Raw genomic sequence first — 13,832 nt, forward strand, 5'->3', positions numbered from 1 at the left:
TCATTTATCACAGTCATGGTCCCTACATTTGTCTGTGTTTTTATGAGTATGCTCCTCACTCTCTTGTTTTAAGCATCAATGCTTGAGAAGTTTGAGTTGATATTTTAGATTTAAATTGCATGATCCTGGTACCATAGTCCTTCTGGCAATCATTGCCAGAGTGGCTTCTTTGTGTGTTTATAGCCCAAAAGATTTCTGTTAAATTCATCATTGTGACTTTACCTTTCTTCAAACTTGAAAAGATTTGTTTATTATATCCTAGATACTATATATTTAGGATCTGAACATCAAAAGTTAGTCAAATATTAACACAGAAGAATCCCCATGGATTTTCTCAGTCCATTTGTTTTTCTTTAATTTCAGTATTTGGATCTGAAAGTCATTCAAGACTATTTCATCCCAGCAGCCAATTGCACATATACTAACTAGTATGGTAGTGGGGGTAGGGGTGGGCTAGCCAGATAAAAAGTCACACCAGCAGTGATGCTGGAAGGCTTTACCGGGTGTATACGTATACACGTCTGTGTGACAGATGGAGAGCCAGAAAAAGACTCAGGACAGAGCAGCACACGTAATCAGGGAGGCTTTGGACGTAGCCCATGTGTCAATGCCAATAGGAATTGCTCTGTGGACTTCAACCCTGCAGAGCAGTCAGCAGCATTGTACAGCAGCTGGGCTCCCAGTAGAAAATGCTTCTAAGTTTAGGAAGAGAGTGGAGGGTGGGGGAAAGTAAGTAATAAAGAAAACAATGCGATGAACAGAGAGAACAGACTGATCAGGAAGGAGAAAAGGGGGAATGTGCAAATCTGTGAATGCTGGGTTTCAGAACTTGGATTGCTAGATGCAGTGCCACTCAGGAAAGGAAACAGAGCTTCAATAGCTGCAGATGTGTGACCCCGAGAGGGCTCTGAGTTTCTTGCATCCAATTTCCTGTCCCTTCCTTTGCTGGAGCCCCAGAGCCAGGGACATTTTTCTGTTCCTGCTTTCTTGGTTCCAAGTTCTTCCAGAGATGTGCAAGATTGCTACTAGTTTGCAAACGGAGCCATGGGAGACTGTAACGAACGCTCCTTGCAAACAGGCTAGACAAACACCTGTAATAGGCCCTTTTCATTTGACCAATTGACAGAAGTGTTTCTGTCTGCACCATTTGCTTTACTGGGGTCTCAGCAAAATAGACAATCCTTGAAATGTCTTGGCTTGACATTCCTGTGTCTTTTTGTATGGGAATGTCACTTGTGTTACAATCAATCACATGTACAGCAGACCTACTATGAAGCATTGGACACAAGCCTCATCTGGGCTCCTAACACTCTGGCAATCTTTTCAGAGTCCCCCATTCAGCTCCGACTTCCAATTCTGTGGCAATTCTTCAAGCCTCACCACCTTCTCAAGCCTCCACCTCCCTTTCCCAGCATAAACCCTACAAGACACCTCTGGCCAAACTCTTACTCCTTTCTCCCATGTTTCAGAGGACACTCAGCTTCTTAGCTATGAATGCTCCTGATTCTGCCTCACCACTTACAATCCTCGCACTGCTGCCTGCTGTTGCTCACTTCCTGCTTTCGGTTGTGCCTTGCTGTGTGATGATACCAGAGATCTTCGCCCATCCCATTCCATTTTAGGCATAGAATGCTTTTGTCTTCTTCGTCTGACTGAAGATCTCCTATTCATTCTTTTTTTTAAGTTGCAGTATAGTTGATTTCCAATGTTGTGTTAGTTTCAGGTATACAGAAAAGTGACTGATAGATGTGTATATATATATATATATACATATATATATATATATACACATATTCTTTTTCATATTCTTTTCTACTATAAGTTATTACAAGATATTGAATATAGTTCCCTGCACTATACAGTAGGTCCTTGTTGTTTACCGACTCTATATATAGTAGTGTGTATCTGTGAATCCCTCCCTCCCATTTATTCCTTAAAAGCCACTCAGCAGTGTCTCCAGCAGTTAAGCAATGATGCTCTCTCACAGTGGAGACCCCACACCTAAATTTGTCACATTGTCATGACTAGTTATTCCTCCTTTAAGGCCCTTGTTGTGCACCTTTAAACATATCTTAGCTAAAGAAAAATGAAGCAAAGTGCTAGCCAAGTGGTTCTGCAGTTTCTCGTTATTTATTTGCAGTCTGTGCATCTAGCAATAATCCTCTCTCTCATTGCCCTTGTTTTCATTTGTTTTTACAAAATGCCTATTTCAGACTTTTATAATGGGTTTTGATTCATTTTGGGCTTTGGTCTTCATGATGCTTAAAAAATGTGTGTCATTCTTTGGGTCACATAACCTTTTGTACCATCTTTTATAGCTGTTTTAAGTCAGGGTACTACTGTGAATAGCCAGTTTGAGTTCTTTTTGCTTTTTGGTATTCAGCAGTACATTTTTAAAATAATATTCCATCCTCTGTGGACCATTTTCCCTTTTGGAAATGTTGTCCATGGAATGAAAACTTTAACTCTTCTGAGTAGTTTTGATGCACATCTTTCCAATGTCTAGATGTATATCTGATCATCTGTGCCTAGTGATGACAACCTGTTGTAGAATGAACTTCAGAAATACTTTGCCTAAGATGATAATTTATTAAATTTCTAAATGACTAATACTTTGGACAAATAACAAAGGAACTTAAGTATGGAATAGAAGCTTCTCTACCATCTCCTGTAAACTGAGAGATATAATTGTGACCAGGATCAACCAAGAATTTACAATCAGTTGCTTTGACTTTTGCCGATAGATGTTAACTTAGTTGAAGTCTAATCTGCTAGGTCTTACCTTTTGGTAAATCTGCTTGTCCATCACTGACTGTGCCTGCAGAATTCGCCCATACATCAGTAGAATGTTTAGGCATTTTTCTACAAAGAAGGTATGTGCAAGTAAAGGGATGTTTGCTCATCAAAACAATTTGTGACTACATTTCCCAATCAGTGATTTCCCTGACAGGTTTTAAATTGCTTCAGGCAGGTTCTGCTCTTTCATTTATTCCAACTGTTAGATGTTTACTGATTAAGTATTATTGCCTATAATTTGTCATAAGTGTCCTAAAGCTAAAAGAAGAACAGGATCTGGAGCTTCCCAATCACTGGTTTAGTATGTAGGACAAGTCGTTAGAGCAAGCTTTAGTATCCTGTCCTGTAAAATGGGGTAATTGGGGCTACTGGGCCAACGCCACACAATTACTTTATAACATACCTTTAAACAGAATGTAACAGTGCCTTAGCAAGAATATAGAAAATACTTTCTCTGTAGAACAATAAAAAGTAATTTTGCAAAAGGTATGGTAGCACCACCAGCCAAATTCTTTAACCTTTCAGAAATTAGTGTTTGTCATTACATATTTATTAACAAATATGAGGCAAGTATCTACCCTGTGCCAGACCATGTGTTCCGCGCTTGGGGAGGCTGGAGTTGTAGAAGACAGGCTCTCTCCCATAAAAGAAAACGATTTTTAGAATGCACGAAACAAAATGATAAGGGGCTTTGTGGGAGAATCTTTTCACTCAGAAAAGGTGGGAAGAGAGAAAATACTGGTACCAGAATACTAAGCAATCCTCTAACTGATCCAGTATACACGCACTGACAATCAATCTTCTGTTTGTGGATTTGGTGGGGCAGAGGGGGTACTTAGGTTTGTTTACTCATATATTTTTAAATGGAGGGACTGGGGATTGAATCTGGGACCTCGTGCATGCTAAGCATGCACTCCACCACTGAGCTACACCTTTCCCCCTCACCCCCCACAATCAATTCTTATTAAACCTAAGTGTGAGTGTGAGACAGTGTGGCCACAGCGGCTGTACTTAACTGAGCTGCATTTGCATTTCAAAAACCAGCTCCTGAGGCTGCATTCAAATTCTTCTGCCAGAGGTTACTGTAGGGGATGTGAACTTTGGTAGATAATTCACAATATATGTTTTTCTATCAGTTTATCCACAGGGAAGATTCAGTTGACAGCAAAATAAGTAATATTATTTAAAATGATATGTGAATGGCTTCTGTAGTCATTCCAATCTAGACATCCTTTTGCTTCATGAGCTATCCTGAAGAAATACATTTTGAATATTTGGGTTTGGAAAGAATCGCAGTAAATAAATCCCCTATCAAACTTCAAACTGATGTTGTCTTAGCAATTAATCTTCAATAAGTGATTTCAGTCCCAAATAAATTCAGTCTCTGATGCATACATATAAGTGATCTATGTATGTGATTCAGGTCTAAATTGTGGCCACAAATGGGGTCCAAACACGTCTATTAACTGCTAGGCAGCTAGCCAGTTATTTTGCCCTAAGGACTTCTAAGATGTCTAAAAAAAGAAAATTTGGAGGTATAATGCTAGCTAATACTGATGTTACTTGCATCATGTACGAGCTCTATTCTAAACTCCTTCTGTATATTAGCTCAGATCACAACACCACCATGAGGTGGATACCATCATAATCCCTATTTTACAGACAGGAAACTAAGTTTCAGAAAGGTTGAGTGAGTCACATGAGGTCACACAGCTAATACGGAGCAGGACCAGGATAACCCCTGCAGTCTGGCGTCAGTCTTGTGTTTTAACTGTCAGGCTGTAATGTGCTGAGCTTGACTCAGTGACAAAGCCTGTCATGAGAAGAAGGATTTCCCAGGATGGCAGGAAATTCTGCAAAGGGCAAGAATTTTTGTCTCTGGGCTCGCATAAAGGCTTCACATTTTAGGATTAGATTGTCAGTTCAGATTCATGATCCCCAAGAACTTATTTAGTATCAAGATTTGCTAATTATTTCAAAGACACAGTCAAGAAGCTCAGACAAAGCAAGGAAGACCCAGAACACCCCCATGACTTCCTGGCCCTTATTTCCCGCAGTGGATGTGTGCTCTCTAGCCCAGAATAACAGGTGAGGTCTCCAAGTGGGGCTTTGCAGGTGCCCACACACAGTAGTCAGTGCTTTTCAGTGACAGCCTAGGGAGGGGTACCATGTGTGTGGCATTCTCCAGGGAGCCTTATGTTACAGATTCTGGATTAACTTTAAGTAACCCTTTAGCCATGAACATCTTGCGAAAGTCATCCCAATAGTTAAGGGTCTCTTTTTCCTAGCAAATGTCATTTGTCCTTTAACTCAGAAGTCCAACCAAACAGGAGATTAGAAGGATCATCTGACTTTTTTTTTTTTTTTTTTTTTGGCTTTGGGGATGCTCCCATGGTAAAGAAAGTAGTGGATCCTCACCCAGATGTTATAACTTCTTCCTACACAGTCACTGGTGTGACCCAGCCCCTAGTGCCTTGTCTGGCACATAGCAGGTGAATACACATTTGTTGAATGAATTAACCTAGCACAGATCTGTTATATAGATTTTCTGTACCATGATGCCTACCCTCACTTTGGGGACAGCCTAAAGACAGTACTTAAGCTGTAGGGAAAAAATTGAAATAGCAATTTTCACTCAAGATTCACTGTAAACTTTGTAAGACGCTGGGGTGCAAGGTGGCATTGCTTTGATATAATTCTGATAGATTGGAATCTCTAAGAGGGGAAAAGTCACTTCCACCAACTTCACAGACACCATGCAGTTTGGGAACGTCCTGGCGTTCACTATGTGAGGGACACCAGTGCCCTTGAAGGGGGCAGAGTTATGGGTGGACGTGTAGCCCCCAGTGGAAGCTTTCTCAGCCCGGGTACGGGGAGTACCAAGTGGAGAACTGACAGTGCGTATGGCGGACACTTCTGAGCACTAAGTGTGTGCCAGGCACTGCTCTAACTGCTTTGACATGTAGTAACCCATTTACCCCTCACATGAAAACTTACCAAGTAGTTATACTATTATTATTCCCTTGTGAGATCTATGACTCTCTGTTGGAGAACCAGAACTGACCGGAGAATAGATAAAAGAAGATGGAGGTAGAGGGAAGCCAGAGGCCACCTGGACACCCTTGTTCCCCACCGCCGAGCTCTCAGACACTTCCCTTCATCCTCTGAGCAAGAGGAGGGGAGACAAGCTCTGACTCACCCCTACAATGGGGACCTGACAATTTTGAAGACCAAATGAAAGCTGGGGGAAATGCCCTGGCAGGAAGGAGATGACCAGGACTTGAGCACCAGGAGGAGTGGGAAACAGGGAGTGGAATGAAGACTGGAGGATGTGAAGGATGCCTTCAAGTTCTGGGGAGGGAAGCTCCAGGCTTACTTTCAGGGCAGAGCCAATAGCGACACTGAAGGGCACCCACAGCAAATTTTCACCACCCCTCCCACCACAGACGCTCTTCACACCCTCTTGCTGGTAGTTTGGAGTCCATTTACTAGGGCAGCAGGCTATTTGAATCTTCTTTGCCACAGAAGTTCATTGCTCTCCGTGTAATATTTCACTCTATTAATGCAGAAAGAATGCAGATACATTCCAAGTTTACAGTTTTTTTTTTATAATGGTGCAGCTTTTTTTTTTTAATTATGTTTTTAAAATTACACAAATGAAAATTATGCTGCTTTGCAAAGTCTGGAGATTTTCAATGAAACCAACTGGTGCTTCTCATCATTGGAGGTCAAACTATTAGGATAATTAATCAATTCAGTTTGCCAAACACTTGTCCTGGTTACTGGTGCGACCTGTCAAAGTCTGCTATTTGACACAGCTTTGAAAAGCTTTTAATTCCTCCTGGCTTTTCAGTTTTGTTTTAGAATGACTGTTACAGGTTTTATTTGGCTGTTTAAAGCCCAATTCAGCTTTTTAAATTGTAGTTCTGTGGACACTCTGGGCAGTGTGCAGTGTATGGAATGTTTACCTGTCCACTCGAGAGCGCTGCTTACAGGTTTTGTTAAGATGCTGTGCTGTAAAATACTGCCATATTTGCTATTTCCATGTAGTTTTTTTTTTTAAATATGGCACCAAAAAAAAAAACCAAAACAACTTCGGGCTTTCTTATGTGTGTTTAATTGCTTGTTAGTGGGAAAGGAAAGGACATCACCAACTCTGAGAGATACGTGTATGTACCACCACCAGCAGCAGCAGATGCCAGAGACAAGCCCAGTATGAGTGATGAAAGGCTATGTGAATCCATCATAGGGAACCCTTGACCAGTGAATCATTGGGATTAATTTTTCTGGCTCCCTGTTCCTTATCTTCAAAAGCCAGTGTGGGCTGCAGATAAAGTATCTGGTGGGCAGTGTGATGGTGCACAGTGTGATGGTTCACAGTGTGAGTCCACCCAAATAGGCTCCCAGACTAAGTGAACAGACATTCTTATTCATCCATCACACTTTTTTAAAAAACTGAAGTACAGTCAGTTACAGTGTGTCAATTTCTGGTGTACAGCATAATGTTTCAGTCATACATATACATTTTCATATTTTTTCATTATAGGTTACTACAAGATGTTGAATATTTTTCCCTGTGCTATACAGAAGAAATTTGCCTTTTTAATCTATTTTGCATATAGTAGTTAATATTTGCAAATCTCAACCTCCCAATTTATCCCTTCCTATACCTTTCCCCTCCAGTAACTGCAAGTTTGTTTACTATGTCTGTGAGTCTTTTTCTATTTTGTAGATAAGTTCATTAGTGTCTTCTTTTTTCTTTTTTTTTTTTTAGGTTACATATATGAGTGATATCATATTGCTATTTTTCACATATATAATAGCCAAGACATGGAAACTATCTAAATGTCCATTGACAGAGGACTGGATAAAGAAGCTATGACATATTTATACAATGGAATACTACTCAGCTATAGAAAAGAATAAAATAATGACATTTGCAATAACATGGATGGATCTGGAGATTGTCATTCTAAGTGAAGTAAGCCAGAAAGAGAAAGAAAAATACCACATGATATCACTTATATGTGGAATCTTAAAAAAAATAAAAAGAAGACACTAATGAACTTATCTACAAAACAGAAGCAGACTCACAGACATCACACTTTTAAGCCTGGCTTAAGGGTCTCCTTTGTGAAGCTTTCTGAAGAACCTCCCATCTTTATAATTTCTAGACAGAATTCCATTTTGTTCACCCAGTGCATTCATTTATGCTTAGTAAGATTTATCTGCATGCAAAATGATGAGCAATAATCCTTTAGAAAGCTGATAGGAAATGAATTATCTGGTGGATCTCTTTCTATTCAATTTCAATTAACTTTCTAAAAATAATTTCAGGGAGATATCTGAAATATCAGTCTCCAGTTTGGCAAGTGACAGATAACAGAAATTTATTGTATTGATTTAGTTCACACTGCCTGAGTGGCCATACCCTCTGTGTTAAAGTGATTATGCAGTAAGTTTCTTTCCTGTATTTGTGCATGTTTTTTAGTCTTGGGGGCTCTTTTTCTCTCCTTTATACCCATTGCCTCCCACCTGCCCATGATTAATCTCAGTGCAAGTGCCATCTGTCGTCAGCACCACTTGACACCGCCTTCTTCCCTAATACCCCATTCCCATTCCCAGCTACTGTCTGTGTTGTGCATGCTGTCACTGCATTTAGTGTTCACCTCTGATAATGCATTTCTTGAGAACAGTACCTTCTCTCCCAGGGATGCATGTGGTGGGCCAGGTGGTAGCCAAAGCCAGTGGATCACACAGAATGTCTTCCTTCAGTGTCAATTTGACTTGAAGACTTGGGAAACTTGAAAAAAATCTCTGAAACCTATACTCAAGTACATATTATATAATTCCACATTGACCTACCTCAAATTGTGTGTCAAATATGTTTAGACATAAATGGAAGGGATTAAAGTGGACTGCAGAGATGGCTATAAGTCTTGCCACTCTCTGTATCTACAGCCTGGTATTATACCTTTGTAGCTCCTCCCATGAAGAAGTAGAATCTTCTTCCAACCCTCGAGCCTGGGAGGACCCTAACAGTTGTAAAATGTGATACTGGCAGGGATGTGAAAAATACTGTGAGTTGGGCATCCTACATGATAACCGTTGACACCAGCAATGCAAAAATGCTGTGCATTGGGCTCACGGCTCTTAAAGACCGCCACCAAGTGAAGAAGTCCAGGCTAGTCTGCTGGAGAATGAAAGGCCACGTGAAGAACGGAGGCACCCCAGTGGTCAATCAGCCCGCCCCCAAACAATCTAGGACACATGAGTGAGCCCAGAGGAGATCAGCCTGACCTATATCAGAAAAATTGCCCAGCTGGACTGAGCCCCAGATTGCTGATCCACAGAATTGTCAGCTAAATCAATGACTGTAGTTGTAAACCTCTACATTTGGGAGTGATTTGTCATGCAGCAAAATTTAACTGATACCATGAATAAGAAAAGAAGGAAAAGCCCAAGAAAGAAACCATTTTTATTGGGATGAAAGGGCTAGAAAGCTTGCTTCTTCAGGGTTCATAAAAACTCCAGTGTTATTTATTGCTCACGCCACCTGGGCTCCCCTGCATACTCAGACAACCGGAGAAGTTGCTGCATGGAATGAACACTCTTGTGGCGATATTTTCAAATTAACCCTGTGAGGATATAAAGGTAATCACAAGAATGTGGACAATGAAAAAGAAGCAGGTCATGTTTCTGACATTTTCTTTTATTTCCTTTTTTTTTAATTTAATTTGTAAGGTGGTGTTAACTATATGGTTATTGGCTAGAAATCCTGAGTTCTCAACTGTACATATCCAGAGTTTATAAAAAGAACAAAACAACCGAGACACACTCCTGATGCTCCTTGCTTGGCGTGGAGCCTGTGGGGAAGACGCCTTTCGGAGGGGCCGTAGCTCGGGGTGTGCACTGTGAAGCTGGAGCTGCGGACACCGCAGTGGGCATCCATGGCACTTCAGGTTGTCTGGGTTTTGTGTGTAGTGACCTAGCGTTCTGCCATTCTTAGCTGTGGAGAAGGGGGGTTCAGCTGGCATGAGAAGTGTTTGGATCCTTTTTAGTTGAAGTGAGGTATTTTTAAACTGTTTGTTTTTAAACAAACTGTAGAACTCTTCATTGTCAGCAAAGCGAAGAGCCACTGCATCAAGGAAAGTTCAAGAACCTTCTGTACTAAACACAATTTGCAATGTTCTGTTATTTTTTTTTTTGTATGTTTAGAATGCTGAAATGTTTTTGAAGTTAAATTAACAGTATTACATTAAAAAAAAAGCAGATCTTGGCCGAGAACAATAAGGAAAACACAATCAGATCAGTACATTAAAAATTACTGAAGACTTTCTGTGAAATTAGTCTCAAATACACTTTGCAGATCAAGTAATGGAAAGGGGGAAAAGACGGTGAAGCTGTGGAGCTGACTTTAAGCTGTTTTAGGTGCAAAAAGAAGGTGAAAAGCTATTCCTAGACTACGAAATGATTCATTTTGTTGTGCTCCACAGACAAATGCAAACCATTGGTTAGAAAGCAAATTTAACACAGTTAGTCCTATTACATTCGAATGAGGGCATACATGTCATGAGCTGGCTCATTTATTGGTTTCTTTGTTCCCTGTGTTCAGAAAGATGATGTTTCTGAAGTGCTTGTATATGTTCAATGAGGTGGTCAAAACACTACATTTTATACAAGAAAAAAGGACACTGAATAATCATCTTCGAGCCAAACTGCAATAGAACGGGAAGTGACTTGAAGAGTTGCCCACACACTACAGCAGGCACGACCTGAACTGGACGGTAGGAGCCATATGTCCTGGGGACAGGCAATAAAGAAAAGCATTGTCTGTAGAAAATTAGGTCTGCTTTTTATTATCACCACATGTTCCAGCAATTCTAGGTAATTTCAGTGTTTATATATACGTGTGTGTGTGTGTATACACATATATGCCTCCTACTGGTGCGGACAGCTTCCCCAGCACCCCTCTGACGCCCACCCTGCTGCAGAACACCTCTGCCCTATGGACGAGAGCTCCCTTAGCTGGAAGAAGATGCTACACAGAGTTTCTGTTCTCAAGCTTTCACTGCTACATTTCTTCATGAGAAAAATTCCAACAAAGGAGAACTCAAATCAGGCGATTGAGTTAAGCATTAATCAGAAGAACAAAGGTTAACACATAAAGTGTTAATGCTCATAAAAATCCTTTTTAAAAGTTGCCATTAATAGGCATTTATCTTGGTGGGCCTAATTTTAGAAATATTCTGACATCAAGGCTGAAAAAGGAATTTCCTGGTCCAGCATCAGCCCCCTTCAGTTTAGTCCTATTTTCTGATAATAACAGATTCACTGTAACAGTGTGTCTGTGAGCCACAAAAATGAATAACATTTTTTCATGATGGCAAGTTCTTTAAAATAGATAAATATTTTAATTACAAGTATGATATAAAATTAACCACAAAATTCCCATGAATTTTCAAGAAAAAACATGAGATAGCAAATAATTTCATTCTTTACAGAGGGTCATTGTAAGCTATACCTCCATTCTTTCCTTATTTGCAGTTCAGGGATATTTTGATGAAAAACTTGAAGTTGTATTTTGCCAGAATAATCTTTCCTTTGTTGTCTTATAATTATTTATTCATGAGTATCTCCCTCTTATATGAATTCCTTCAAAGTCATGGGTGGAATTGTTTGTTTTTGGATAGTTAGAACCAAGCACTTAGCCTGATAAATGCCTGTCCATCCCTGTCCAGTATGTTTGATACCACATGACTCTGTGTATCTGTGTGTGTGTGTGTATATATATATACATATATATCACTAAGCCACTTTGGTTTTACAGTTTATCACATTGCATATATATATATATATATATATATATATATATATATATATATACATACACACACACACATATATATACACACACAGATATACATATATACACTCACACAGACACATAAAAATATCAGAGAATATAGATTTTATCAGACATAAGCCATGAGCACATTGTTTGGATTTTCTTTTTATGGTTCTTTGGTGATAGATAATTTTTACTGGCTTAAATAAAATTACTTGATAAGATGTTTAGATGTGAGGAGGCATCCTGCGAATTGGCTTCTCAACACATGTTCCAAATCCTTTCTATTGTTACTTCCTGTGATGTTGATGCTGGAAAGTTAAAACTACAATTCCCAGGCTCTCTCACACCTGGGATTCAGGATGTAACAGATTTCACTGATCTACTGTGTGAGACTTGATGTGGAGGGAACCACCCTGTAGGGGGCGCGTCTGTTGAACCGGCATGGGCCGTGCTGGGAAGCGTGGTTTGCAAGCTGCAGTAGCGGTAGCAACTGCCTTTCCTACTTGTGGCACAAGCAGGATAGCTCCGAGGGCTGAGCGTCGCTCCTGGAAGCTCGGCCTACAGCCTGCAACTCTAGCCCTTTCAATGATTTTGCAAGCCTTCTACAAGTCTGTACAGTATCATGTTCTGTTTAGACCAGCTAGAGTGGATTCTGTCCTTTGTAATTGAGTATAATAGTGCGTATGTCGATTGAGAGTAACTCTGTTTGTAGAGTCAAATTTATAAAATTCTCTTAATAAAAATCCAGTAGAGTATCTGGAGATCAGACTGCAAATAACCTCCTCCTAAATGTAGCTTAACATGCAGATAAATGTTCAAAGCTTATGAGCACGGGTAATGACAGTCCAATGTCACGTGCTAAAGTCTATTAGTTAAAAATGTATGCTTTCCAAGTTCAATTTATATTCATGTCTAAAAATTGGCTTCATTTGGGTTATTTGCTACAAGTAAATTAGAAGAGAATGTGGCTGATAAAAAGAAGCAGACTAATAGCAAGATGTGTTATCTAAACTCCTAACAGTGACAAATGAGCCAGGAAATTAAGAGAAAAATGTAAGAGCAAAGCAAGCTTTGAAGTCTGGTCCATTAGTGTAGGTCAAGGAGAACTGATGCCTATTAAATAGTGACATCAAACCAAGGGGGTAAGTTTTAAATTATGTTGCCTTTTTTCTCTTTAGTAACAGGGAAGTCTGATGTCCAGCAACTATGTGTTTCGAAGAAATCAGCTTCCTGCCCCACAAGTTCAAGTCGAGGACAGTAGCAGTGATGAGCTTTAAAGATCACTGGAAAGGCTAGGGAACTTGTTTGAAGGATCCAAAGCACTGGACTCTCCTGGGAAACCATCTTCACAATTTGAGCAACAAATAGAGTGAAGAGGGCACCCATAGTAAAGCATTCTGAGATTGGGTGTCAGGACAAATGGGGTGGAGGAAGGCAGAAATAGCATGGCACAAGTTGTCAGAGCTTGAGCACGGTGAGGAGAGCATTAGCATGGGGCGGGGGTGGTAAGAGTTACACGTGGGAGATGGATCAAATAAGTAAACATGTTAAGGGTGTGGGAACCAGGTTTCTTACCTTTAGAGAAGGAAGTTACAAATATGAAAAGGGAGAAAACAAGAATGAACTCTTAAGTGTTAGATGGAAATTGGAGGTATTGATTTGAATTCATGAGTTTTATGTATAAATAAATAAGATCTTCCTTGACTTACGATGGGGTTGTGCTCAAAAGTTCTGTCATATGTTGAAAATACTGTGAGTCAAAAATGCATTTATTACATCTCACCTACCAGACATTACAGTTTAGCCTAGCCTACCTTCAACATGCTCAGGACACTTATGTTGTCCTACAGTTGGGCAAAAATCATCTAACACGCGGCCTGTTTTATAACAAAATGTTGACTATATCATGTAATTTATTAAACACTGTAATAAAAGTGAAAACAAAATGGTTGTCGGGGTACAGGATGGTTGTAGTTGTATGGGTTGTTGACCCTGGTATTCCTGTGGCTGTCTGGGAGCTGTGGCTCACTGCTGCTCACCCCTGATAGGAGAGAGTATTGGTTCCCTGGGAAAGGTCAGAATCCAAAGTATGGTTTCCATTGATTGTGTATCACTTTGTACCATCATAAAGTCAAAAAATTAAAAGTCAGACCACTGTAATAAAATGCACAGCCTGAAAGTTGAG

The 13,832-nt window shown here is 40.0% G+C and overlaps 1 long non-coding RNA gene across 1 annotated transcript in view; it reads left to right on the forward strand.

The window, feature by feature from the left end:
* The window catches only part of LOC140688615 (uncharacterized), a 29,499-nt gene extending 16,143 nt beyond the window's left edge, over nucleotides 1-13,356 (forward strand). Inside the window, exons 2-3 of the long non-coding RNA XR_012063314.1 lie at nucleotides 10,412-10,583; nucleotides 12,826-13,356. This is a non-coding gene — a long non-coding RNA (uncharacterized lncRNA). The remainder of the gene's footprint in view (nucleotides 1-10,411; nucleotides 10,584-12,825) is intronic.
* Nucleotides 13,357-13,832: the final 476 nt, after the last annotated feature.

The sequence above is a fragment of the Vicugna pacos genome, chromosome 23, assembly GCF_048564905.1.
Source record: "Vicugna pacos chromosome 23, VicPac4, whole genome shotgun sequence".
Classification (NCBI taxonomy): Eukaryota; Metazoa; Chordata; class Mammalia; order Artiodactyla; family Camelidae; genus Vicugna; species Vicugna pacos.